At 36.4% G+C, this 26,009-nt stretch overlaps 1 non-coding gene across 1 annotated transcript; it reads left to right on the top strand.

The window, feature by feature from the left end:
- Positions 1-9,875: 9,875 nt before the first annotated feature.
- On the top strand, positions 9,876-10,001 carry LOC150001983 (small nucleolar RNA SNORA77). Its single transcript, XR_016513231.1, has one exon. It is a non-coding gene; the product is annotated as a small nucleolar RNA SNORA77 (small nucleolar RNA).
- The last annotated feature ends 16,008 nt before the right edge of the window (positions 10,002-26,009 follow it).

Raw genomic sequence — 26,009 nt, 5'->3', positions numbered from 1 at the left:
CCTCTAGTTCTTGTAGCTGTAGGATTAGATTTTTTATTTGAGATTCTTCTATCCATTTCAGGTAGGCCTGTATTGCTATGAACTTTCCTCTCAGAACTGCTTTTGCTGTATCCCATAGGTTTGGGGCTGTTGGGTGCTCATTATCATTTGTTTCCAGAAACTTTTGATTTTTCCTTAATGTCTTTGCTAACCCATTCATTATTTAATAGCATGTTATTCATTCTTTATGAGTTTGAATGTTTTTGAGTTTTTTTCTTTGAGGTTATATCTAGTTTCAAGGCATTGTGATCTGAGAAGATGCTTGATATTATTTCAATTTTCTTGAATTTGTTGAGGCTTGTTTTGTGTCCTATCATGTGGTCTATCTTTGAAAATGTTTCATGTGCTTTTGAAAAGAATGCATATTTTGCTTCTTTGGGGTGAAAAATTCTATTTATATATCAATTAAGTCCATTTGATCTAGAGTATTGTTCAATGCCTCCATATCCTTGATATTTCTTTGTTTTGAAGATCTGTCCATTGTTGATGGGGGGATATTAAAGTCCCCTACTAGGAGTGTGTTTTTGTTGATATCCTTCTTGTAGTCTCCCAAGGTTTTATTTATTTGGGTGCACCTATGTTGGGTGCTTATATGTTTACCAGTGTTATATCTTCTTGATGGACTGTTCCCTTAAGAACTATAAAATGTTCTTCTTTGTCTCTTTTTATGGCCTTTGCTTTGAAATCTGTTTTGTCTGATATAAGTATTGCCACCCTAGCTTTTTTTTTCATGTCTATTTCCGTGGAATACTTTTTTCCATCCCTTCACTCTCAGGCTATGTAAATCTTTTGTTTTGAGGTGTGTCTCTTGTAGAAAGCATATATGTGGGTCATGTTTTCATATCCATTTTGCTACCCTATGTCCTTTGATTGGAGCATTTAATCCATTTACATTTAAGGTTATTATTGACAGGTATTCATTCATTTCCTTTTATACCTGTGTTCCTCTCCCTCTCTCATTTTCTTCTTTTTCTTAAAGCATTCCCTTTAGCATCTCTTGCAATGCTGATTTGGTGGGATGTGTTCTTTCAGTCTTCCTTTGTCTTGGAAACTCCTTATTTTACCTTCCATTTTGAAAGAGGGCCTTGCTAGGTAGAGTAGTCTTGGTTGTAGGCCTTTGTTTTTCATTGTTTGAAATATTTTTTTGCCATTCCATTCTGGCTTGTAATGTTTCTGTTGAGAAATCAGTTGATAGCCTTATTGGAACTCCCTTGTATATTATTTGCTGTTTTTCTCTTGCTGCCTTTAGGACTCTTTCTTTGTCTTTGAATGTTGGCATTTTAATGATAATGTGCCTTGGAGTGGGCCTTTTGGGTTCATCTTCATTGGGAGCCTTTGTGCTTCCTGGACTTGCATGGCTTTTTTCTCCAACAAATTAGGAAAATTTTCTGTCATTAATTTTTCAATCAGGTTTTCTATCCCATGCTCCTCTTCTTCTCCTTCTTTTGTCCCTATGATGTGGATATTGTTTTGTTTCATGTTGCCCTGCAGTTCTCTTAAACCCTCTTCATTCTCTTACAGTTTTTTTCATTTTGTTGCACTTTTTGGGAATTTTTTTCTACATTGCCTTTAACTTACTGATCATATCCTCTGCTTAGTTTAGTCTGCTTTTGATTGATTCTACTGTGTTCTTTAGTTCAGGAACTGTATTCTCCATTTCTTTTTGGTTCTTTTTGGTAGTTTCTATGTCCCTTTTTATGCTGGTATAGTTCTCAGTAAGTTCCTTGTAGCTTCCCTGGAGTTCTTTGTAGTTTCCCTGGAGTTCTTTGTAGTTCCCCTAGAGTTGTTGTAATTTTCTTTGAGTTTGTCGAGTTCATTGAGTTTCCTCATTACTATTGTTTTGAATTTTACATCTGATAGTTTGCTTGCTTTTATTTCATCTATCCCTCCTTCTAGGAATTCCTCCTTTCCTTTTGGTGGGGTGTTGTTTCTGTTTGGTGGGGTGTTATTCTGCCTCCCCATTTTGGGTACTGGTCTTGTTTCTGCTTCTTAGATTGACCTTTTATTTTCTGCCTTGATGGTGTGACCTTCTTGTATACAGTTGTTGAGCTGCTGCTTCGACTTGACACCACTTGAAGGGGAGCAATTTGCTTAAGTGATTTCTCCCATAGCACTGGGGATGAGTCTGTACTGGGACCTAGTCCTCTGCTCTCCCAGCTCTTTCTTGAGAGCCAGTGTCCAAAACTTATTACAAAGTGCCTCTAGGTCACTTCACCATCCTTTGGCCTCAGCCAGGGGCAAGTGCACTCCCTTGCACAAGCCAGCAGTGGGTTAATCCATTATGCACTGGGGTGGTTGGGTCCAAGGCAGACTGGTTGCTTGCCTGTTCCAGCAGAGGAGGAGGCCTCAGAGCACCAGTAAGCAGGTTTGTTGTGTGCCTGGTGGGATGGGCCATGGGCACCTAGGCATGGCAGCTGGCGAGTTGGTTGCACGCCTGGGTGGGCGGACTGGGGAATTTCTGTATGTGTGCTAGTGCAACCCAATGGGAGGGTTGGGAGTGGGTGCATGCCTGCGTTCCTCAAGAATATTGTCCCACCCCTAGCCTCTCCTCCCCTCTCTGCAAAAAACAAAAGGAAATACACATTCATACACATACAACAGTACACTGTTTCTTGCCTCTCAGGGTCAGATGCCACCCAGCCCACTCCTGGATCTGCCATTGGGCCGAGCCTCGCTCTCCTCCTGACTCCCCTCTGGGGATACCTACGGTCACTAAAAAATCTTTGCTCACTTCCAGCCACAGCTTGGGGAACCAAGCCAGCCAGAAATCCCATTGCATCTCTTTCTCCTCCACTTTCCACACCAGACAGGTCACTCCCAGACACTCTTCTGTGATCCAGCAGCATCAAGGCTCAACTCTTGCCAGTATCCAGATGTTAACTGAGATGTTCTGTCTGCAATTAGCCTAAACTACAGACAGGTCTCAGGAGCAAGCAATTGCAACCTCCCATCACTCCTCCACCATCTCCTCCCAGAGCTATTTGTAGTAATCTTGCTGACAATTACCAGACACCTTCCAGAGAACTGGAAATGATTTATTTTTTTATTGATGATCTTAGTTTATAGATTTCCCTGCTTACTTTGACCAAAAGTGATGCAGTCCTCTGTTTAAGGGAACTGTAAAACACAATAAAGTCATTTTTCATTTGTATTTTAATTTAAACATGGAAACTTTTTAAAGAAGCTAGGTTGCATATGTACAATGGAATACTACTCAGCCATAAGAAAAGATGAAATACTGCCATATACAACAACATGACTGGAACTTGAGAAAATTATGGTAAGTGAAATACATGTCAGAAAAAGCTAAGAACCATATGATTTCATTCATATGTGGGATATAAAACAGAAACTCAGAGACACAGACAGGCAAGGCAATAGTATGGTGGTTAGCAGAAGGAAAGGGGTTATGGGGTGGTAGAGGGTCAAAGGGGAAAGATATGTGGTGATGGAAGATGATTTGACTTTGGATGGCAGACACACAATGCAATATACAAATTATGAATTTATAATAATGTACTTAAAATCTATATGGTCCTATTATCCAATGCCACCCCAATAAGTTTAATAAAAATTTCTACCACAAAGAAAACCTTGTACCTATTGCAGATTTTTTAAATATTCTTTAGGTTAAATATGTTATTTGAATATAAACTTTTATAAGTTCTCTTAAGTCACACCTACCATGCTAATGTAGGTTATAGTTTTACCTTCCTTTTTATTTTCTCATGTCTCAAATAGCTGTCTTGGCTTTATTTACATTTTAACTACTAATAATTCACTTGCATTTGTGATTCCTATTATACAATAAGATTATAATTGCACACAACAGAATATACCCTATGTAAATGTATTTTCTCTAAAATGTACTATTTAGTTGCATAGAATCAAACATACTTAAGTAAATGTATTTTTCCTGAAATGTATCAATCACATTAAACAAATATAGCCCAATTATTTTGTGAAGACTATATGTGTGTGTGTGTGTGCATGTGCGTATATATATACACACACATATATATATTTGCACGCATTATATATAAATAGCATATATATGTATATAGAGAGTACACTTACAAGTACATCCATTCCTTCATATTTTGTTTCCAATAGTAGCAATAACTCCATCTATTTACAGATGAAAATAGATAAAAAATGCCAAGCTCTTAGAACAAAGTCAGAACATAAGAATTGCATAATTAATACTTATAAACTTGCAGTACAACATTCACATTAACATTGAAACATTCAATCACATAACAGTTCATTGCTAAGAAATTTTAAGTAAACACACCTAAAAAGATCACTAAAAAAGATAATTTAACATTTTATCTTTCAATAATGCTGTTAAAATTAGCATTTTAATTTAGTTTGTGACAATTATTGCTATAATTTGTAGGGATTCCTGAACATTATGATTATTTCAAAGCACTGTGTTTACACAGACTAAGGATTACCAACAATGTTTACCTTAAACACATCTCAACAGGGTTAAGAGTAACAACTTCAATTAGAAAATTTATATTTTATGTCTACATACAATAAAATTACCTCTTAATTGAGTTATTGCTAAGTTTAGTAAAAAAAAGTAGTCAAAACTTTGCTTTGTTTTGTTTACTGTTCTAAACCAGTGTCTGATTATTTGATCCCTTTACATTGTTATTTGGAAACAAAATGTAATTCTTGGTATTTTTCTATGGAGAATCTGTCATGTGAAAAGATAAAAAACATGAACTAGACCAGAGGTCTTAGAATATAATTCCTGAATACTCAAACTTTGAAAATAAATATAATAGATCTACTTTTTTTTTTTACTTTATTGGTAGTTCCAGTTGCAGAAGAACAATAGTCATAAAATAAATAATAAAAATTATTTAATACTTAGAATAAATTAACTATCCATTGTCAATTGAATTAATGGCTCACTCCATTTTCTGAGACAGCCTCAGGAAAAACATTAATGTTTTATAGTATCATTTTTACAGTAGTCATGCTAATATAAGACTCAGTGTGATATGAGAGTATACATCTAATCTCTAAATGTTAAATATTTTGACATAAAGAGTGAAATTTTTATGGTGGATAGTGGATATATTGTTCATCACTATTCTTATTCCCTGGCTGGTTTGGCTCAGTGGATTGAGCGTCGGCCTGCGAGCTAAGTGTCGCTGATTCGATCTTCTAGTCAGGGCACATCAGATAAGGAAAACTCTGATTCCAAAAAACCTCCGCTGCCTTGCGGCATACCTCTTCAGGGGAAAGGCTAAGGGAGTAAACCCCGACAGAAAATCCGGAGCCGGAGTCCCTAAGGCGGTTTGACATTGTAGTCAATACCGGCAACTCCTGCGGCGCACCTGAAGCCAAGCTGTATTGACTCCGTCTTTCCCTTGGACTCTTCAGCTGCAAAGAGAGGGGGGGTCTGCTGCATGGGCAACAGCAGACCCTCCATATCACCCTGCCCAGGCTCTGTAGCTTCAGCTTCACTGGAGAGGACACTCCAGCGTCATCGCAAGATGTCGATTCAACACGGGAGGAGACAGATACCGTGTCACTCCCGAGTCGGACTGCACAGCCGTTCTCGGCGGTGCAGATAGACTCTTAAGAAGCTACACCATCGTCTCTCGAGACGGACAGCTGCCGACGACGACTATTCTTAACTTTCTGGAGACTATGCTTAGCAAAACACGCCAGGCAATGAAAGGAAAATACCATATGATATCACCTAATACAGGAGACTAATGAACAACACAAACAAACAAGCAAGATTTAGCCAGAGTCATGCAAACAAGTAACAAACTAACAGTTACTAAGGGGTAGAGGAGGAGGGAGAGAAGAGGGGTAAGTAGGGGATGGATTTAGTAAAGGAACCCATGGACATGTACAATGAGATGGGGACTGACTGTGAGAGAAATGGTGGGCTGGGTGTGGGGGGAGCAATGGGGGAAGAAGTGGGACAACTTTAATAAAAATATCAATAAGTAAATCAAAAATTAAAAAATAGAGTATTTATAAAAGTAAGTGCTTATTATTGCATAATACAATATGTTTTTGTTTGGATGTCAACATTATGCTTTTCATAGGTTCCTTACTGAATTTTAACTTAAAATACAAAAAACCCTGGCTGATGTGGCTCAGTGGATTGAACGTCGGCCTGTGAACCAAGTGTCGCTGGTTCGATTCCCAGTCAGGGCACATAACTAGGTTGCACGTCAGGTCCCCGGTTGGGGGCGTGAGTGAGAGGCAACCACACAGTGAAAAAAAAATACCTACAAAACAAAATATATTTGGAGTTTGAGTTCCTCCAATTCCAAAACCAATGTAATTATTTTACTTTCCTGATCTGGATGCTAGTATTTAAAATTTGTGTTAAACTTGTGAATATTCATGAGTATACTTCAATTATTATTTTAAAAAATGTTTTTGGGAATCAGTCTTAAACCTAAAGCAAAAATAGCATAAATGATTTATAAAGATGAAAGATATGTTGCAGCTTCACATTTTCATACCTTTTGGAATTAGGAAAAATAATATTGGGACACTTAAATATTTTATTGCTACAGAATGGGGAAAAAACACTACTGCTGGTGGTTATATAAACTGCATCTGTATCTTCTTTATACGCCTTTATTGAAATCACAGACTGGCTTGCCAGATAGCAAGTTTTTGCCACACTAAATTTTTTTCTTTGAACTTTACTTTGTGTTGGTTTCATGTGTACAGCTGAGTGGTTAGGCAATCATATACTTTATATAGTATTCCCCTCAATATCGCCAGTACCAAATTGGCACCATACATAGTTATCATAATATTATTGACTATATTTCATATGCTTTACTTACATCCCCATGACTATTTTGCAACTACCAATGTGTACTACTTAATCCCTTCACCTCCCTTACCCAGCTCCCCAAAACCCCTCCATTATGGCAACTACCAGTTTGCTCTGTGTGTGAGTCTGTTTTAAGTATGTTCATTCATTTGAAGAATGGGATAATTTTTTAAAATTATTGAATTTATTAGAATGACAATGGTTCATAAAATCATATAGGTTTCAGGTGCACACTTCTACAGTACATCATCTGTATATTGTATTATATATTGACCACACCAAAGTAAGTCTCCTTTCATCACCATTTATCCCCCCTTTACCCTCTTTTTCCTCCTGTCAACTCCCCTTTCCTCTGGTAATCACCATACTGTTGTCTGTCTCTGTTTTGTTGGTTTGTTCCTTTGTTTGTTTGCTAAATTGCTTCATCGTTTTCACCCTGGGCTCCAACCCCCTTTCCCGCTGACAGCTGCTATTCTGTTCCCTGTATCTATGATTCTGTTTCTATTTTGCTAATTAGTTTATTTTGTCCATTAGATCCCACATATAAATAAAATCATATGGTACTCATCTTTCTCTGCCTGGCTTATTTCATTAGCATACTACTCTCTAGGACCATTCATGCTATTGCAAAAGATAAGATTTCCTTCTTTATTACAGCCAAGTAGTATCTCATTCATTGTGTAAATACACCACTACTTTTTTACCCACTTATCTACTGATGGGCTGCTTCCAAATCTTGACTATTGTAATTAATGCTACAATAAATATAGGGGTGTATATAGCATATATTCTTTTGAATTGGTGCTTTGGATTTCTTAGGACATATTCCCAGAAGTTGGAATATTCTCAGAAATTCCATTTTTTTATTTTTTAGGTAATTCCAGACTGTTTCCCACAGTGTCTGCACCAATCTGCATTCCCACCAGGAATGCATGACAGTTCCCCTTATCCATGTCCTCATCAACACTTGTTTGTTGATTTATTGATGACAGCCATTCTGACAATTATGAGGTAATAGATTGGTAAACAAAGAACAAGATAGTTGTTTAGACTAAATTAACTTTTAGATCTTTACCAAACTTAATATTCTATATTTTGTTCTATTAAAACACAATAATAACAAAATAATTACCAATGGATCTTTTCCATTAGGACTATAAGTAACCAACCCATCATCAGATGGTGTAGGATACTAGGATTTTAGAGACTATAGTTAATGCTCCTTGTTGTCTAAATAGTTTCTATTCCATATGAGTACACAGGCATTCCTATATGTTAAATACATATAAAATTATATATATATATATATATATATATGAATTTTGCACATGATATATGCCCATTGAATGCTTTTTTATTATTATCCTACTTAGCATTTTGTTGACTCTTATTTTTTCAAAGATGGATACAGTGACTCAGTTGGCCACACTGGATTAAAAGGCATGGCTTTACTACTAGCCAAAGAGGATTTTCTATACTCCACTGTGTGGCCTAAGGCATCCAGTTTCCCCAGAGACTTCCTGCAGCTCAGATATTATGTGACCATGAAGGGAATCATCCTGAGGAACAAGCTGTCCCATTTAAGATGACATAACAAAAGTATGAAAAGAATCTTGATCTTTGCTGTTGAGCTGCTGAATTAACCACCTTTGCATTCTCTGCTCCCCTCTTTAAAGGTTTTTTTTTTTTTTAATATGGGATAATAACTGTCCCAATTCATTAAGCCAGGCAGAGTCAGATATTATGAGAATATGCAAAATCTTGCTAACTGATACTGACATATTTGATGTAATCAATTTTTTTCTCATAAGCTACATGACCCTTGAAAACAATGCTACTTGAGGCTTGGTTTATTCAACTGTAAAATTATTTGACAGTCCCCTTTCAATACAAAAACATGTAATTTTTTTGTAAACATAATGATCAAATTTATTGCTAAAAATATGAGTATGCCTAGAAGCTTTTTGTGAATCACATAAGCAATTTATGATGCAAATTATAGATGTTTTCACTATTGCTCCAAATATTCTTATATTCTCTCAGATATGTTCTTATATGTTTTTATATTCCCTCAAATTTTTGATGGTGGAGACTATTTCAGAAACAGTATAATTTTATTAATATTATGCTTTATTTTTGAAGTTACCATAAATTAAGAGACCATCAAACTCAAACACATTTCTCACAATATCCCACCTCAATATCCAAAGCATTTGATAAGCTTGCTAATAAAAAAGCTAAAGAAATAATCTTTTTTCCTTGATATATAAGAACAGATGTGCATGATTGCTGTCTAGGGAGAAATGTAAATTTCGGTAGCTGTATATCATGCCTGCCTCTTTTTTCCCTCCTGAAGCATTTTCAGTTAGGTATGGAGAGTCCTGCCACAATCACAGTGTCACCATCTGCTCTTTAACCAAATGTCCTCATTTTTTGCTAGACCAAGTGAAGCTTATATAATGGTTTTGCATTGTAATTTATTTAATTTTATGGTTTAAATCAACAGGAGCAGGGCTAATGAATCTGCCAGTTTCATAAACCTGCATTTCCACTTTCACCAGATTTCCTTGTTAACTTTGCTGGATTGCCAGCCAATCTGTTTGTATTTGTTTCTCTCATCATTGAGAGTTACATCTGTCAACCTCTGAAGATTTCATATTCTTTGAAGAGAATCTGCTCAAGGAAAAACTCATAATAAGGTTACATGATAAACAAATTAGGTACAAAACAAATAGCTCCATAAAATACCATTTTCTCATAGGGAAAACATACATATAATGTCTACTTTTGACCCTGAGATGTGTTCAGAGGAAGAAAAATAAAAAGGACATGTAATAAGCCACTTAAGTGCTATATCTACCTAAAAACAATATTTCTTCCTTGCCATGTATAATGTAGTAATAATAATGATAATAGCAATAATCAAATGTTCCTACATTGCCAAGTAGAAAAATAATTATAATAAGCCTTTTATGATAACCTTTTCCAGTATAACATTTTTTTCAATGCAAACTCACTCTGTGCCCACCCGCAGTCCCAGATGGGTGCTTTTTCTGTCTGCCACAGCAACTTTCCAGGGTGCCATAACTGCCCTGACCTGTTAAGGATAATGCAGCTGTTTGGGGACACAGGATTCTTTTAGAACGTGAGCTGGCCATCTAGACTACTAATGCCTGCTCCCAGGCCTGGGCTCACAGCACTTGGCAGGTGGTCAAGTGACTGTGTCTGACGAGAGCCCTACAGAAGCTGAACGGGCTTTGAGAGGCCCTCATGGTCTCCTGCTTACTCCGGGCCTGATTTGGCTGCCGTAGCAAGTAACCCTGACTGAGCACACTGATTGAGGTCCCAGGCAGGAGTGCATGTTTATGTGGGTAACTCTGAGGGCATACGGTAAACAGCCTGTCATGTGGGAAGTATGACCCAGGTTTGCACCAGGCAGGAACTGGCAAAAAATAATAGTGCTGAGAAAGTGGCTGAAGAAAAGAAGCTCTTTGGGTGAAAGAAAAGAGCAGAGTTCAAAGATGGCGAGACCAAGGAGAAAGCTGAGAAGAAGCGATAAATCCTCTGCCTTAATGTTCTGTTCCTTTTTAAGATAATGTGGTTCCTCTAGTTTTTGGTGTGTTTTTATTGTTCTATTTTTTATAAGAGGCTTTATATATAAAGAACTGAATTTCAACAAAAACTTAATCATGTGGACAGATAATTTATAAATTAAGTTAAATATGAATTCCTGACATTTTCATTTATGCTTACATGGCCTTCTAGTCTTACTTTTTCTGTGTTTTGATGCACTTTTATCCATTAAACCTCAGCCTTACCATGATTCAGAGACATAATACAAAATGCCTTATCTGTTTGTTTCTCTAGTCTACCTATCAGTTATTTAAATCAAATTTTATCTATTCTAAGAAGACTTTCCTAATACCCAAGCTGAATTTTTGATTTTTAATCTTTAAATAACTTAAATAATCTTTAAATAACTAGTGGGTCTAACTTTCTATTTTTTCTTATAGCGCAGAAACATGATAACAAATACTAAAATGAGAATAAGGAATAAAAAAATTGTTCCAACATGAACAATTGAAGAGACATGTTTAATTGTAAATTTATGTATATATAGTCACACCCTACAAATACACTGAACATCATTCAGATTAGAGATTATGCAGTATTTATGTTGAACTCACCTGAAACATTTGATAAATACCTGAATATACTTATAACACTGAGTTAATTATTCAGACTCATGCAATATAATTTGTTGGAATTTTAATTTTTAGTGGTACGGAAATATTATCTTACTATTCAAGTGCTATTTTAGAAAAAGCTCAGCTTATAATGTAATTGACAGACTAGTCAGAGCTACACAATACTTTAAAAAGTATGCCATTAAATATGTATTCCTGAAAATCAGCCATTCTGACTTTTACAAAATATGGCCCTTCAGTGCTGCTCAGAATGCTCAGGTCCTTGGCTATATTATATATGTATTATTGAACCTACAAGTGCTCAAGATTCTTCCACATCTGGGTCAAGTTAATTCAGCGACTCTTGAGAGCCCCAAATGCCTTCAAAAATGAATTATTTTGATCTCCTAAGCAAATGCCATACTACTGCACTATGAAACCTTGCTCCTGTCATTTTCTCCGTTTAAATATTTACATTCTTATCACTCAGAACCTGGGTTGTTCAACATATGCAAATTAATATAGGTGACATACCACATTGAAAGACAAAAATCCTATGAGTATCTCAATAAATATAGAAAAACATTTGACAAAATACAACATCCTTTCATGACAAAAACCCTCAACAAATTGGGTACAGAATAAACATACCTCAAGGAACATATATAATATCCATACATATATGAAAAGTTGAAAACTTTTTCTGTAAGTTGAGGAAAAGACAATGGTGTCCACTCAGAACACTTATTCAACATAGTATTGGAAGCCCCAGTTAGAGCAATAAGATGAGATACTGAACTAAAACGGATCCACAGTGGAAAGGAAGGAAATGAAATAATAGAAACATGTCATTCAAATCAGAAAATAAAATTGTCATTATTTACATATTATATGATCTTATATATAAAAGCCCTAAAGACGGAACTGGAAAAAAATAAAACCTGTTGGAACTGATTAACAAATTCAGTAAAGTTGGAGGATATAAAATCAATATAGAGAAATCAATTGTATTTTTATAAACTAGTAATGAAAAAATGAAAAAGAAAGAAAATTATCTCATTCATGTAAGCATTAAAAACAATAAAATACAAATAAATTTAACCAAGGCAGTAAAAGATCTAGCTATACAATGAAAACTACAAGACTTTGAAGAAAGAAGTTGAAGAACACACATACAAATAAAAAGTTATCCCATTTTCATTCTTCAGAATAATTAATTAATATTGTTAAAATGTTCATACTATAGACTCCAAAGCCAACTATAAATCTAATGCAATCCTTATCAAAATTGCAATATCATTTGATTTTGAGAAGTGGGCACAAAATGCAATATGCAGATCATGTATCATAGAAATGTACACTTGTAACCTATATTATATTATTAAGCAATGACACCCCAATAAAAATTTTAAAATAATTGCAATGTCATATTTTTACAAAAAACAAATCCTAAAATTTGTATGAAAGCACAGAAGATCTTGACTAATCAAAGCAATCCTGGGAAAGAAGAACAAAGCCAGAGGCATCACATTTCCAGTTTTAAAACTATACTATACCTAATGGTAGTGGCATAAAAATGTATAGATCTATGGATCAGTGTCAAGAACTGAGATATAAACCCAAGCATATATGGTAAATGAATATTTTATAAGGGAAACAAGAAATAAATCTCAACGGAGAAAAGACAGTCTCTTCAGTAAATGGTGTTGTAAAAATTGGATATTCACATATAAAAAGTACTAAAGCTTATGATTCAAATTGTATTAAACTTCATGGTCAACAAAGAGAAACATATTATGTGGTACAATTTGAAAACATGAAGGACTATTTATAGTTTAATTGTTGCAATTAAGGACGAAAGAAAGCCTGAACTGACACTTTGAGGTTTGATTTAATCTGGTTTTTACTATCAAAAAAGCCTTATTATGAAGCCTTATTATATGAAGCCTTATTATAAAATACTTTTTACAAACTTACTGTTTAATAGTAATTACTGAAACTGTTACTTAGTGTTATTAAGAATTATTTTAACTGTTTATTTAAATATTTAGTTATATAACATAACACCTCCTTTAATGTTTCACATAACTATGAAGCCTTAGTTGTCTTTTGATACCTCAATGAATAAAAAACATATTTGTTTTATAAGTTGTTACATATCATATATTTTCTCAAAAACAATAGACTTCACTATGTGATATGCAAGCTAATGAAGAGTGAGTGCATTCCACTATTCAAATATAAGCTCATCTTTTTCTGAAAGTTAAGCAAGGGAGGTCATTTAGGTAAAATTCTATTTTTAATCATTGTGAGAACATAATTAATTCTCTTGACTCCATTCCTTAAGAAGAAAAATAGTTTCAATTATAAATGCCTTTTTTCCAAATTAACACTATTTTGTTCATGCCCATATATAGAAAATGTAGGTTCTCTCAATGTCATTTGCAAATGCATTAATCACGTTTTTTAGGTACTACAGAACTCTACAAAGTAATGTCTATTGTATGCTTATCAAGGCAAAGTTTTGTTTATGTGCATTTGAATGAAAGCTTGTTTACTGCTTAGGTTCTTTCTGTTTGAAATAAAATATAGCAAACTGTAGTAAATTTTAGACTACTTCATTTAGAATTAAAACTTCCTGTGAAAATTATTGCACATTAGGAATTGTATATGACTCTCTACTCCAAAGCAATATTATTTCCACATATTCTAAACACTTATCAATATGATAGGCTATCTTACTCCAATAAGATGTTACGAAGTTAAACAAAGTAATGTAGAAATGGCAAACAAACTGGCATGGTCCTAGTGGTGGATATTGGTAATCACTTTGAGAACCCATCCTAAATGGACTTCTGTGCCACCTCCCATTCCTCATCCACAGTGAAATCAAGAGAGTCCTTATCAGGTAGTTGGAACTGTCTTGTGAAATAGAACATATCTGCTATCTACAGTAAATCATATCTTTAAAGATAAATTTTAAAGTGTGTTGCAGGTATGTTATTTACAGGATATAGTGACAAAAATATATGAATAAATCACTTAATGTCTGCCAACTTTATTATACGTATGACACTGTCTGTTACATTAGATTATACTCTCTTTAGTGAGGTAGATAAGGTATTATTGCAGAAATCATATGCCTGAACACAAATATAACCTGAAATAAGTATCAAGATGTAAAAACACTCGACTAAAAAAAAGGTTTGAGAGGAAGCTCTCCCTTCAAAGACAACCCCTCCTTGCCAGATATACATTGGTTTGACAATAAAGGAGTTTTAGAATTTATTAAGCAGATATATTATATATTTTTCTAGATGATGTCACATATCACTATTTTAGTCAATACTTAGAAAATATGAGGAAATAGTAATTATATTCTCATTTTAAGTACAAGCAAAAATGTGCCCAAAGGTTAAATTCTGTTTATCATTACAAAACTAAGACAAATACAGGATTAAGAAGTACACACTTTGATGTTGTTATATATATAATTCAGAACACCCACAAACACAATTATAGTTCTTGCTTTAAACCAAAATGCCCATATTCTTGGATTAGTAAAATGGAACCTCGTTGGAAGGTTATTCATTAAACTTATGTTTATTTGGTGCTATTCCAGTTGGGTCATGTTTTATCCAAAGAAAGTTGTGAGAGAACATAGAGAGTGGTTAGTTCTAGTCCTCTCTGTCTCATCAATATCAGCACCTCAAATTTGTTCACCTCACATCCACACTTATACCCACCCACCTTATACACCCCATAAACCCGACACACCCCCATAGCCCCTCCTTAGCCAAACTCTTATCTCTGATCTCCAGTTTGCAGACTCTCATTTCTTAAGTGGTAAATAACAGATAAAGCAGTGTGTGTCCTCAGACCACAGTTCTTCACATACTGGGTCTCCAACTACAATAGTAATATGAGCTGGAAGACAAGGAACTGAGAGTTTGAAAATGGTACCAAAATAGGCAAGAGTCAAACTGCAGCAGGCTAAGGCAGGGAGTGAAAGCAATGAAAGTACACACTGAAAACCCCTTTCAGTGTGTGAAAATGATATGTACAAATGAATTTCTGAAAATGTTTTTCCTATAGTGATCTTTATTTCTCCATTAGACTCTATTTTCACTCCACCTATAACAAATATGATCTGAATCACTTCCTGTTCCCACTCAAAATTCCAGTGACTCACAAAGTGTCAGAAATGGTATCATCAACCCCCTGGAACCTTCTATTAATTTCTTTATTCTTTTGATTGGTCTTAACAAAATGCCATAAATTTCTCTTTCCTTGATTACAAACCTTTCTTCTAAATGTGTGTGTATTTATATTATAGCAACACAAAATATTTTATTGCTCCATAACCCATGACAAGTGTCATCATTATTTGGGGTCTGTTTCAATTCTTTAAACCTAAACACCCTACATAGTCACATAACTCGATGAGGTCCACACAGTGCTGAGCATGAATTTATGCTACAAAGTACTACCAATAAGGTAAGGCAGAGATCTTCTCTGCTTTCAGTTCCTCTAAACAAATTTTATTTGCTAACATTTTTCTTATTCTCATCATACTGGGAGGTACAGATAAGAGATCCACCTTTTTTAGACATAAGTGTCACCTTTATTTCTCTGTGCTCTGTATTTTGTCCCTACTCTATTTATTTTTTTTCCTTCTGCTGGATTTGGGTTTAGTTGGCCCTCCTTTTTCTAGTCCTTTAAGGAGCAAAGTTAAATTATGGACTTGAGATCATCTTCTTTTTTTTAAACATAGACATTTGCAGCTCTAAATTTTCCTCTTAGTACTCTGAGTTTGGGTGTGTTTCATTTTAAAATTCATTTATCTCTTAAGTATTTTCTGATTTATCTTATATCTTCTATGGTGCATTGGTTGTTTAATAGTGTATTTTTTAAATCTCACCATTTTTTAAAATTTCCAGTATTTTTATTATTGATTTTATAGCTTCATTCCATTATAGTCTTAAGATATATTTTGTATAATTTCAAATCTTTTAAATTTATTGGGACTTGCTGTATAGCCTAATATATGGCCTATCTTAGAGAATGTTCTATGTGCTCTTGAGAAGAGAGCATATCTGCAATTGTTGGATCAAAAGTTCTATATGCCTTGTTATATCTAATTGGTATGCAGTGTGTTCATATCCTTATTTAATTTTTGATTCTGAGACTAAATGTCCCATCCAATTTTTATGGTGGTTTATTGATATAACGGAACAGGCTATTTCTCTCTTCAATTCTGTTCTTGTTTGCGTCATATATTTTGAGGGTTTTTTTCTTATATTTAGGTGATATATTGTATGTTTTCATTGTCTTGCAATGTTTTTTAAGTAATAACCTGGCCTGAGTTTCAAGATAGAAAACAAAAAAGAGAGAATTTTTATGTAATTTCTTTAAATAGCCTTGAGGTACATTAGGTCAGACATACTCAATAATTTGTAAGTTTTTAAAAAATTCATTTGATACCATAGGTCAAGTTCCAATGCTTGGAATGTAGGCCACAACAGCTTCAAGATTGCTTCACACCAGCAGGCACATACAAATATAAATACCACAAAACTTTCATAAAGTTTTGAAATTCTTTTTTAATTGACCCAGTCTTTGTCTATTTTCAACATGCCTTTGACAGGTCTACAGATGTGATTATGAAAGACAGTAGATGTAGGAAATTCTTTTAATGTCCATATCAGGAGCTACAAAATGGGCTACACAAAGAACTTATTATAATGACAGGAGGGAGAGTATTTATCATTGCCATAGGATAGTGATTGTGTTCTTCTGGTATGTTATTAGTTAAAGAATGCTGTCCACTAAAGGAAATACAAAAAGTTTAGAAAATTATGTGTGCACACATGCCTGGGTGGTTACTTCTTTAACTGTACCTCCCATCATGGAAGGACTTGGAGTACAAACACTGAGCAGAGAGTGCGTGAGTATGACTTTCAGATAGGCCAAACAGGAACAGGAGCATGGGAGCAGTGTGGGAGAGGGCAGAAACCATGGCCCGCACTCTCCAAGCAGAGTTGCCGGGCTTCCCAGCCAAGCACCTCCTCCGCACTGAAAGAGGTGCTGCTGATCATCTCATTAGCCAGGATGTGCTTGGAAACTGCACTCCCACCATAGGCACCAAGACCAATGACATCCAGGAGGGAGTCAGAAAGAAGGTTTGGTGAGTTGGATGTGCAGGACGACAGAGGCTAGCCCTGATTGAAAGAAACTGTGTGAATGGAGACTTGGTGGGGAACCCCTGGGCTGGCAACCCTGCACCCATGGGCATACATGCACAAAGGGTCTGCCAGACAAAAATGAAGAACTGAGCTACAGAGAGGGCCCCACATGGGGGAAAGCTGAGGCAGAACCCTAGACTTAGTAGGGAACCCCAGGCAGGCAACCCAGCTTGTGCACATGCATGCATGCACCAATGCTCTGCTAAACAAAAACGCAGACCAGTGCTGCAATTTGGAAGCCAGACAGAGACTGTTTTGGAAGAGCAGCAGAAACAAGGGCAGAGACTGGGTAAGGACTATGGATGTGTATACCAGCTTGCTGGCAAAGTAGCATTAATAAACAAAAACGAAGAGCAGTAGAGGGTACCACAGGACCAGTGCAAGGGGATTCAACTCAGTGCAGCTCACAGTGGAGAGCTGCAGCAGACCCACAAGCAAGAGAATAGAAGCCCTAGAATCCAGCTAGATCTCCTCACAGACAGCCAACCAGAAAGGAAGATATGAAACCTATGGAACTTTGACCAGGAGCAGATCCAGAAAGAAAAGAAAGCAGTAAAAAACAGATATTAATGGGACAAATTGCACCGCAGTATTTTTCATGAGTTTTTTTCTTATTCTCCAGTTTATGCATTTTAAGTCACTAGCTGTTATAGTTTATTCCAAATATCATATGTTGCTCCTTTCTTGTATTACCCCACCTTAACATTTGATCTCTTCTCACTTTGGTCTCAAATTCTATCTTCTCTCCTACTACAACTAGTATCCATTCTTTCAGCTTAAGTTTGTAAAAAAAATTTCCCTCTCTTAGCCTGGTTTTCACTCCTCATTCTTAGTATACCTACCCCCTTTATCATCTCAAATTCAATTCCTTTTCCTTTGGACATTTTTAAAACTTTTCTTTCTTTCTTTCTTCACTCTTATTCCCATTCCAACCAATATCAATCATAGCCAAAAGTTTCTACTGGGAAAAAGCTCTTTCTTTAATCTATTTTCTACCTTCTCTCCCTCTTCTTTTTCTTCTTCATCTTTTTTGTTTGTTTTGTTTATGCTCCCTCTTGTACTAAATATAAAACATATAACTTATCTATAAACCTAACGCTATATGCTTCCACTATCTCACTTCATTCTGTCTTCTTCTCTGCCTTTTCAACATAGAATTTAAATATGACTTACTGTATTGCATTGCCTTGTCCTTACACACTACTATTACTACTCTTTCACCTTTCCTCTCAAAAATCATCTTTCTTTCAGTTAGCCAATGCTTATCTGTTTTTCTGTTAGTATAAAAGTCTTAATCTCTTTACATCTATACTAACACTGGCTCATTTTCTGCTGGTACTTTTGAGTGTGGGGGTTTCTTGCCTAGGTTGTGTGTTTATGTTTTAACAGCACCTCCACAGAAATATTCAAGATGTGGTGGGCAGAGTGACTGTCAATCAACCAGCCAGAAGGAAGTTTCCACCAAAGAGCAACACAACAACAACCCAAACTGAAATACAACCAGACAGCCTAAACAAACAGAATAAAGGGCATCCCAGGAGCATCAAGCTCAGGAGATCAAAGAGACCACACCACTGAATCCCCTAGGTCCCCTATTACAGAAGGTCACACCACAAGGCAGGAAATCAAAGTAGACAAATCTAAGAAATAAAAACAAACAATAAGATCACCTAAAATGGGGAGACAAAGAAACAACCACCCATTGAAAGGGAAAAAGGAATCCCAAGAAAGAGTGCTAGATGAAACAGAGCAAGCAAACTATCAGACATGGAATTCAAAAGAATGGTTATAAGGAAGCTCAATGAACTTGACAAACTCAGAGAGAACTACACCAAACTCCAGGGGAATTACAGAGAACTCCAGGAAAACTACAAAGAATTCCAGGGACACTGCAATGAACTACAGTGAAGCTACAAGGAACTTACTGAGAACTGCTCTATCATTAAAAAGAACATAGAAAATATCAGTAAGATCCAGGAGGAAATGAAGAATACAATTTCTGAATTGAAGAACACAGTAGAAGGAATTAAAAGCAGGCTAGAGGAAGCAGAACATCAGATTAGCGAGCTGGAGGACACCATAGAAAAAAACTCCCAGACAGTGCAACAAAATGAAAAAAGACTGAGGAAGAATAAAAAGGGTTTAAGAGAGCTGCAGGACAACATGAAATGTAACAATATCCATATCATAGGGATATCAGAGGGAGAAGAAGGGGAACAAGGGATAGAGAACCTGTTTGAAAAGGTAATAACAGAAAACTTCCCTGACTTGAGGAGAGAAAAAGTCATACAAGTCCAAGAAGCACTGAGGGTCCCAATGAAAATAAACCAAATAGAGGTCCACTCCAAGACACATTAAAACGGCAACATTCAAAGACAAAGAGAAAATCCTAAGGTAGCAAGAGAGAAACAGCAAATAACATAAAAGGGAGCTCCAATAAGGCTATCATGAGGTTTCTCAACAGAAATACTACAAGCCAGAAGGGAATGGCAAAAAATATTCCAAGCAATGAAAAAAAAAAAAAAGGCCTACAACCAAGACTACTCTACCCAGCAAGGCTTTCTTTCAAAATGGAACATGAAATAAGGAGTTTCCCAGACAAAAGAAAGCTAAGTGAATACATTTCCACCAAACCAGCAATGGAAGAGATGCTAAAGGGGCTGCTTTAAGAAGATGAAGAAAAAAAGAAGAGAGAGAAGAACACAGGTACAAAGGAAAAAAAATCACAATGAATAAGTACTTATCAATAATAACCTTAAATGTAAATGGATTAAATGCTCCAATAAAAATGCATAGGGCAGCTAAATGAATTTAAAAAAACATGACCTACATATATGCTGTCTACAAGAGACACACCTCAGAACAAAAAGTCTACACAGACTGAAAGTGAAGGGATGGAAAAAGTATTTCAAACAAATGAACATGGAAAAAAAGCAGGTGTAGCAATACTTATATCAGGAAAAATAGATTTCACAACAAAGGCCATAAAAAGAGACAAAGAAAGGCATTTCATAATATTAGGGGAACAATCCATCAAGAAGATATAACCCTGATAAACATATGTGCACCCAAATATATAAGAAAATTTTTGGAAGAGTATAAGAAGAATATCAACAGCAACACATTTATAGTAGGGTATTTTAATACCCCATTATCAACAATGGACAGTTCTTTGAAGCAAAGAAAGCACCAAGAATATTGAGGTATTTAACAACACTCTAGATCAAATGGACTTAATTTATATATAGAACTTTTCACCCCAAAGAATCAAAATATACATTCTTTTAAAGTGCACATGGAACATTTTCAAAGATAGATCACATGGTAGGACACAAAACAAGCCTGAGCAAATTCAGGAAAATTGAAATTATATAAAGCATCTTCTTAGATCATAGTGGATTGAAACTAGAAACCTGAAGTATGCACGATCCTTCCCCATGTGGGAAGGCAACCCTCCCCTCCACACCCCCACTCTTATTAGGGATTTCTGGACCCAAGGTTAGATAGGATGATGACCATGTCCAGCTTGAAGCAGCTAGAGGAGCTCAAGACCTTCACCCATTGTCCTTTATAAGATATAAAGGGTCTTAAGTCTGAGAGGGAGGGATTGTTATTTTTTATTGTTAAAATAATTAATTAATTAATTAATTATTTAAAAAAGAAGAAGAAGAAGAATATATGAAAGGGTGAGGCAGGAGAGCTTGTATGTATGACCCATGGGCATGGACTTGGGGGGGATTGTTGGGGGAGGGGGGTGCTGGGCGGAGAGGAGCAAAGGGGAAAAATTGGAACTATTGTAACAATATAATCAATAAAATATACTTAAAAAAAAAAGAAACTAGAAACCAACCCCAAGGAAAAAACTTAGCAAAATAAGCCAGGCAGCAAAAGACAAATACCATATTATATCACCTAGCACATGACATTAATGAACAACACAAACAAGTGAGGAGAATAGAACCATAGGCAAGTAAACAAAGAGCAGACTGAAAGTGACCAGGAGGGAGGGGATTTGGGTGAGGGAAGAAGGAGGGAAAGAAGGGGAAGTGTTTAGTCAAGGAACTAGTATAAATGACCCATGGATATGGACAACAATGTAATGGGGTAAGAATGGACTGCAGCAGATGGGGTGGGCAGGGTGTGGGGGAGCAATGGGAGAAAAAGTGGGACAACTTTAATAGAAAAATAAATAAATATTATAAAAATGAAAAAAGAAGAGGAATTAACAAGCTAGTCAAAAATAGAACCCCATATACTTTTAATTTATTTTCATTGAATTTGTATTTGGGGAACATATAGTATATTGAAAACAGTCAAAAACAATTTACCAGGATGATCTGAGTCTATAGCTAATTCAAAATTATTGAAGAAGCAATTTGGGCATGCAGGGTAGGGCAAAGGAAGGTTTAGAGTTGTGAGTACATGAAATATAAGAGTTTATTCTTGTATTATTATTTATTTAATTATTATATTATTTTCCATATGAACAACTGTAAACCCACTCCAAGAAACCTCCGCTGCCTTGCGGCATACCTCTTCAGGGGAAAGGCTGAGGGAGTAAACCCCGACAGAAAATCCGGAGCCGGAGTCCCTAAGGCGGTTTGACGTTGTAGTCAACATCGGCAACTCCTGCGGCGCACCTGAAACCAAGCTGTATTGACTCCATCTTTCCCTTGGACCCTTCAGCTGCGAAGAGAAGGGGGGGTCTGCTGCATGGGCAACAGCAGACCCTGCATATCACCCTGCCCAGGCTCTGTAGCTTCAGCTTCACTGGAGAGGACACTCCAGCGTCATCGCAAGATGTCGATTCAACACGGGAGGAGAGAGATACCGTGTCATTCCCGAGTCGGACTGCACAACCATTCTCGGCGGTGCAGATAGACTCTTAAGAAACTACACCATCGTCTCTCGAGACGGACGGCTGCCGATCGATCGATCGATCGATTATTACTGTATCTACCTATGATTTATTGATTATTTATAATAGTAATATTCTTTCTTTATTTTATTTTCTACTCAAAGATACTGACTCCATAATAACTGTGGGGTAAAATTCACAGATTGTTTATACAGGCACATAAGACCTTCTAGGGCCAAGCACTAGCATATTTAACCAACCTTACCTTTGTCTAGTTAGAGGTAAACAAAAATAAGAGACTTGTGCCCCACAATGATTTGTTCCTGGACAAGCCAGTGATAGTAATTACCACACTATTTATGATTTCCCCAAATTGCCACCCACTCTAAGCTACTTCAAATATTCTCTATCTCTTCTACAATATAAATCCTCCCAAACATTAATCTATATGTCAGGATCACCTTTGGAATTAGGTGGAAAAAAAATCAACACTTCTGAGAATTAAAAGTTGTGGATCCAAGATCTTGATGCCTGAGCTTAAACTCTTAATGTTTTATTCTTACCTCCTAATTCCTTGATGAAGCAAGTTGCCATGTTATATGCTGCTGCATAGACTGAGCCATATGATAAGGAACTGATGGCAGGCTCCAGGTGACATCCAACAAGAAAAGGAGGTCCCAGTCTGGAGGCCTGCAGGAAATTAATGCTGTCAATGACAATGTGAGCATGACAGAGATCCTTCTCCAGCTGACATTCTGAGAAGCACTGATGACCCTTTGATTGCCATCATGTAGAGAACCCTGCTAAGAAATGCACTGATTGAAGACTCATAGAAACTGTGAGATAATAAACTGTCACTCATTTTATGCCACTAAATTTGCTACTAGATAATACAGATATGTGCTGATTTTACTGGATGCTAAGTATGTCTGTTTTGATCATGTGTTTCAGAAATTTAAAAGTAAGCAAAAGTGGGTTTGGAAACTCATTCATCCCACTATAAGATGGACTTGAACTAAAAATGGACTTGATTTTCTGACCTCCATAAATCCCTACTCTGAATCTTGGAACATAGCTAAATTTTGATTTTCTAAGGATTTGTGTCAATTGGGAGCCAAAGTCTTGATCAGGATCATGAATGCTCACGATCATCATGATCATGATTTTGGGGCATTACCCAAAAGTCTGTTGCACAATGATATGGGCAAATGTCCACATGTGCCTCTGAGGAAAGCTATAAGAAAGATTAAAAGCAGTATAATTTTTGGCATTATAGAAAAGTCCTTCCTCAAGGAGATCAAGCTTATATTTTATCCAGTAAGATCTGGATATATAAACTGACTCAAATCTGGGGATCAGTTGAGGAACTGTGACTCCCTTCTGGGGAATTTAAGTCAGACCTTTGTTCACTGGGCTTAGACTTTTTCTGGTTGTACAAATCAGACCATTGTTTTGATTCTGCTGTTCATTGCAGCAACAAGGCACTTGTGATAACCTTGTCTTGTCTTAGAAATTTAAGTTCCTTCACTGATTCCCTGCCATTCCATTGCCCTATCACCCTCTTTACGTTTGGATAATTAAGTTCAGTGACAGAATATCCCCCTATAATTTCTGACTGCACTAAAGAGGCATAATAGAGTTCTTCAAGAATGCTGGGGCTCCCATAACAGCTGCGGTAAAAGGTGTGTCCTCTGGCCACTGTTGGGTGGATGATATTAGTGATAATATTCTAATGTTCCTAAGGCTTAGGATACCATATCTGTGCTATACCAAACATGAATAAGTTATCTATTGCTATGTAATAATATCACCTCAAAATTAGCATATAAGAACAAAACACTGTCACTATTTTACAATTCCTGCAAGTCAGGAGTCTGACTATGGCTTTAGCTTGGTCCTCCGCAAGGCTGATATCAGAATATTGAATAAGGTTGTATTCTCAATGAAGAGAAGTACTCACATCCTCGCTTGTATGGTTCTTTATAAAGCTGGTGACCATTATTCTTATTCAATTCACTATCATTTGTTCTTTGACCTGACATCTTGGACCTCTTCTTCCTTATTATTCAAGATTTTTCCCCTTCACACTTAAGTTTGACCTGATGTGTAGAGTACTTTGTTCCTGTGCTCTTTACAAACTTTTTTCCTGGCGGTTTCTCTTACATACTACCCTTAGCTTGTAAAGTCCTGATATTGTATACAAATCATTATAAAAGCAAGGCTTTTTCCTGTGAAACAACAGGAACACAAATCAAAGTAGCATATACTAGAGGCTAATTGGCTAATGAAACTGGAGATTTGGAGAATTATCTAAACAATATTACTGAGATCAAGAAATTCTGTGCTATAAAGAGATTACACTTTCATTATTAGATAAATAACACTGGGTGGGATAACTTTAATACCTTAATCCTATCAAGAGAATGGTAATCTCTGCAGCATTCTGCAATTACATATTTAGTATTCTATATATTATTAACTATGTAGAATATTACTATAATCTATACTAATGTTCCATGAATTATATTAGGCCCTATCCTATATATAGTATCATATATAGTATATATAGCACTATATGTAATATACTGTCCCTGGCTGGTTTGGCTCAGTGGATTGAGCGTCGGCCTGCGAGCTAAGTGTCGCTGGTTCGATCTTCCAGTCAGAGCACATCAGAGAAGGAAAACTCTGATTCCAAAAAACCTCCGCTGCCTTGCGGCATACCTCTTCAGGGGAAAGGCTAAGGGAGTAAACCCCGACAGAAAATCCGGAGCCGGAGTCCCTAAGGCGGTTTGACGTTGTAGTCAACACCGGCAACTCCTGCGGCGCACCTGAAGCCAAGCTGTATTGACTCCGTCTTTCCCTTGGATCCTTCAGCCGCGAAGAGAGGGGGGGTCTGCTGCATGGGCAACAGCAGACCCTCCATATCACCCTGCCCAGGCTCTGTAGCTTCAGCTTCACTGGAGAGGACACTCCAGCGTCATCGCAAGATGTCGATTCAACACGGGAGGAGAGACAGATACCGTGTCACTCCCGAGTCGGACTGCACAACCATTCTCGGCGGTGCAGATAGACTCTTAAGAAGCTACACCATCGTCTCTCGAGATGGACGGCTGCCGATACGATATGTAATATACTAATTTATAATGAATGTGATATGTATACCATTCTGATCCTGTACCAATATAATCTGTAGCCATCGATCCCTGGGAAAAAGACAAATGGAGTCTAAAATTGGACAGTCTAACTGTCACAATTTCAGGTTCTGTAGCACTATCTTATCTTTATATATTTCTAATTTCTTACAATGCTATTGATCTGGAAAAATAATTATTTCTGATCCTCATCAATAAGGCAAATTTGAAGTGACCTCTTTTTATTTGAGAAATATACTAGTTCTCATTCACTCTCTTATCTTCAGGCTGTGCTATTTTTGTTAACCCTTAAGTCAATACAGTCTCTTGGGATCCTGGTCATTGTGACACTGCAGATCATCAAGTTGATTTACCATATTGATGACTTTATGTTAATTGGATCTCATGAACAAGTAAGGGTTACATGTACTTCAATGCCCTAAAAAGACACTTGTATGCTGGTTACAGAACAATAAATCTCATGAATGCTTAGAGGCTTGCCATATTAGTAAACTCTTTAACAGTTTACTGGTTTGGGAAAAACTTTTGTAATAAGGTACAGAGCATGGGTCCCCTGAGGGCAAGGGGGCCCGTCATCCCCCAAAATCCTGCAGGGACATAGGAAGGAGACAGATTTGGGATCGGAGGGGGTGCTCGCAGCATGAAAAGTATAGCATTTAAGACACATTGCACAACAAAGGCAGGTTAACAGCCCATTCC

The sequence above is a fragment of the Furipterus horrens genome, unplaced genomic scaffold, assembly GCF_987537825.1.
Source record: "Furipterus horrens unplaced genomic scaffold, mFurHor1.1.pri manual_scaffold_9, whole genome shotgun sequence".
NCBI lineage: Eukaryota > Metazoa > Chordata > Mammalia > Chiroptera > Furipteridae > Furipterus > Furipterus horrens.
The sequence above is the reverse complement of the archived record's forward strand: the minus strand, read 5'-3'. Positions and strand labels throughout refer to the sequence as shown.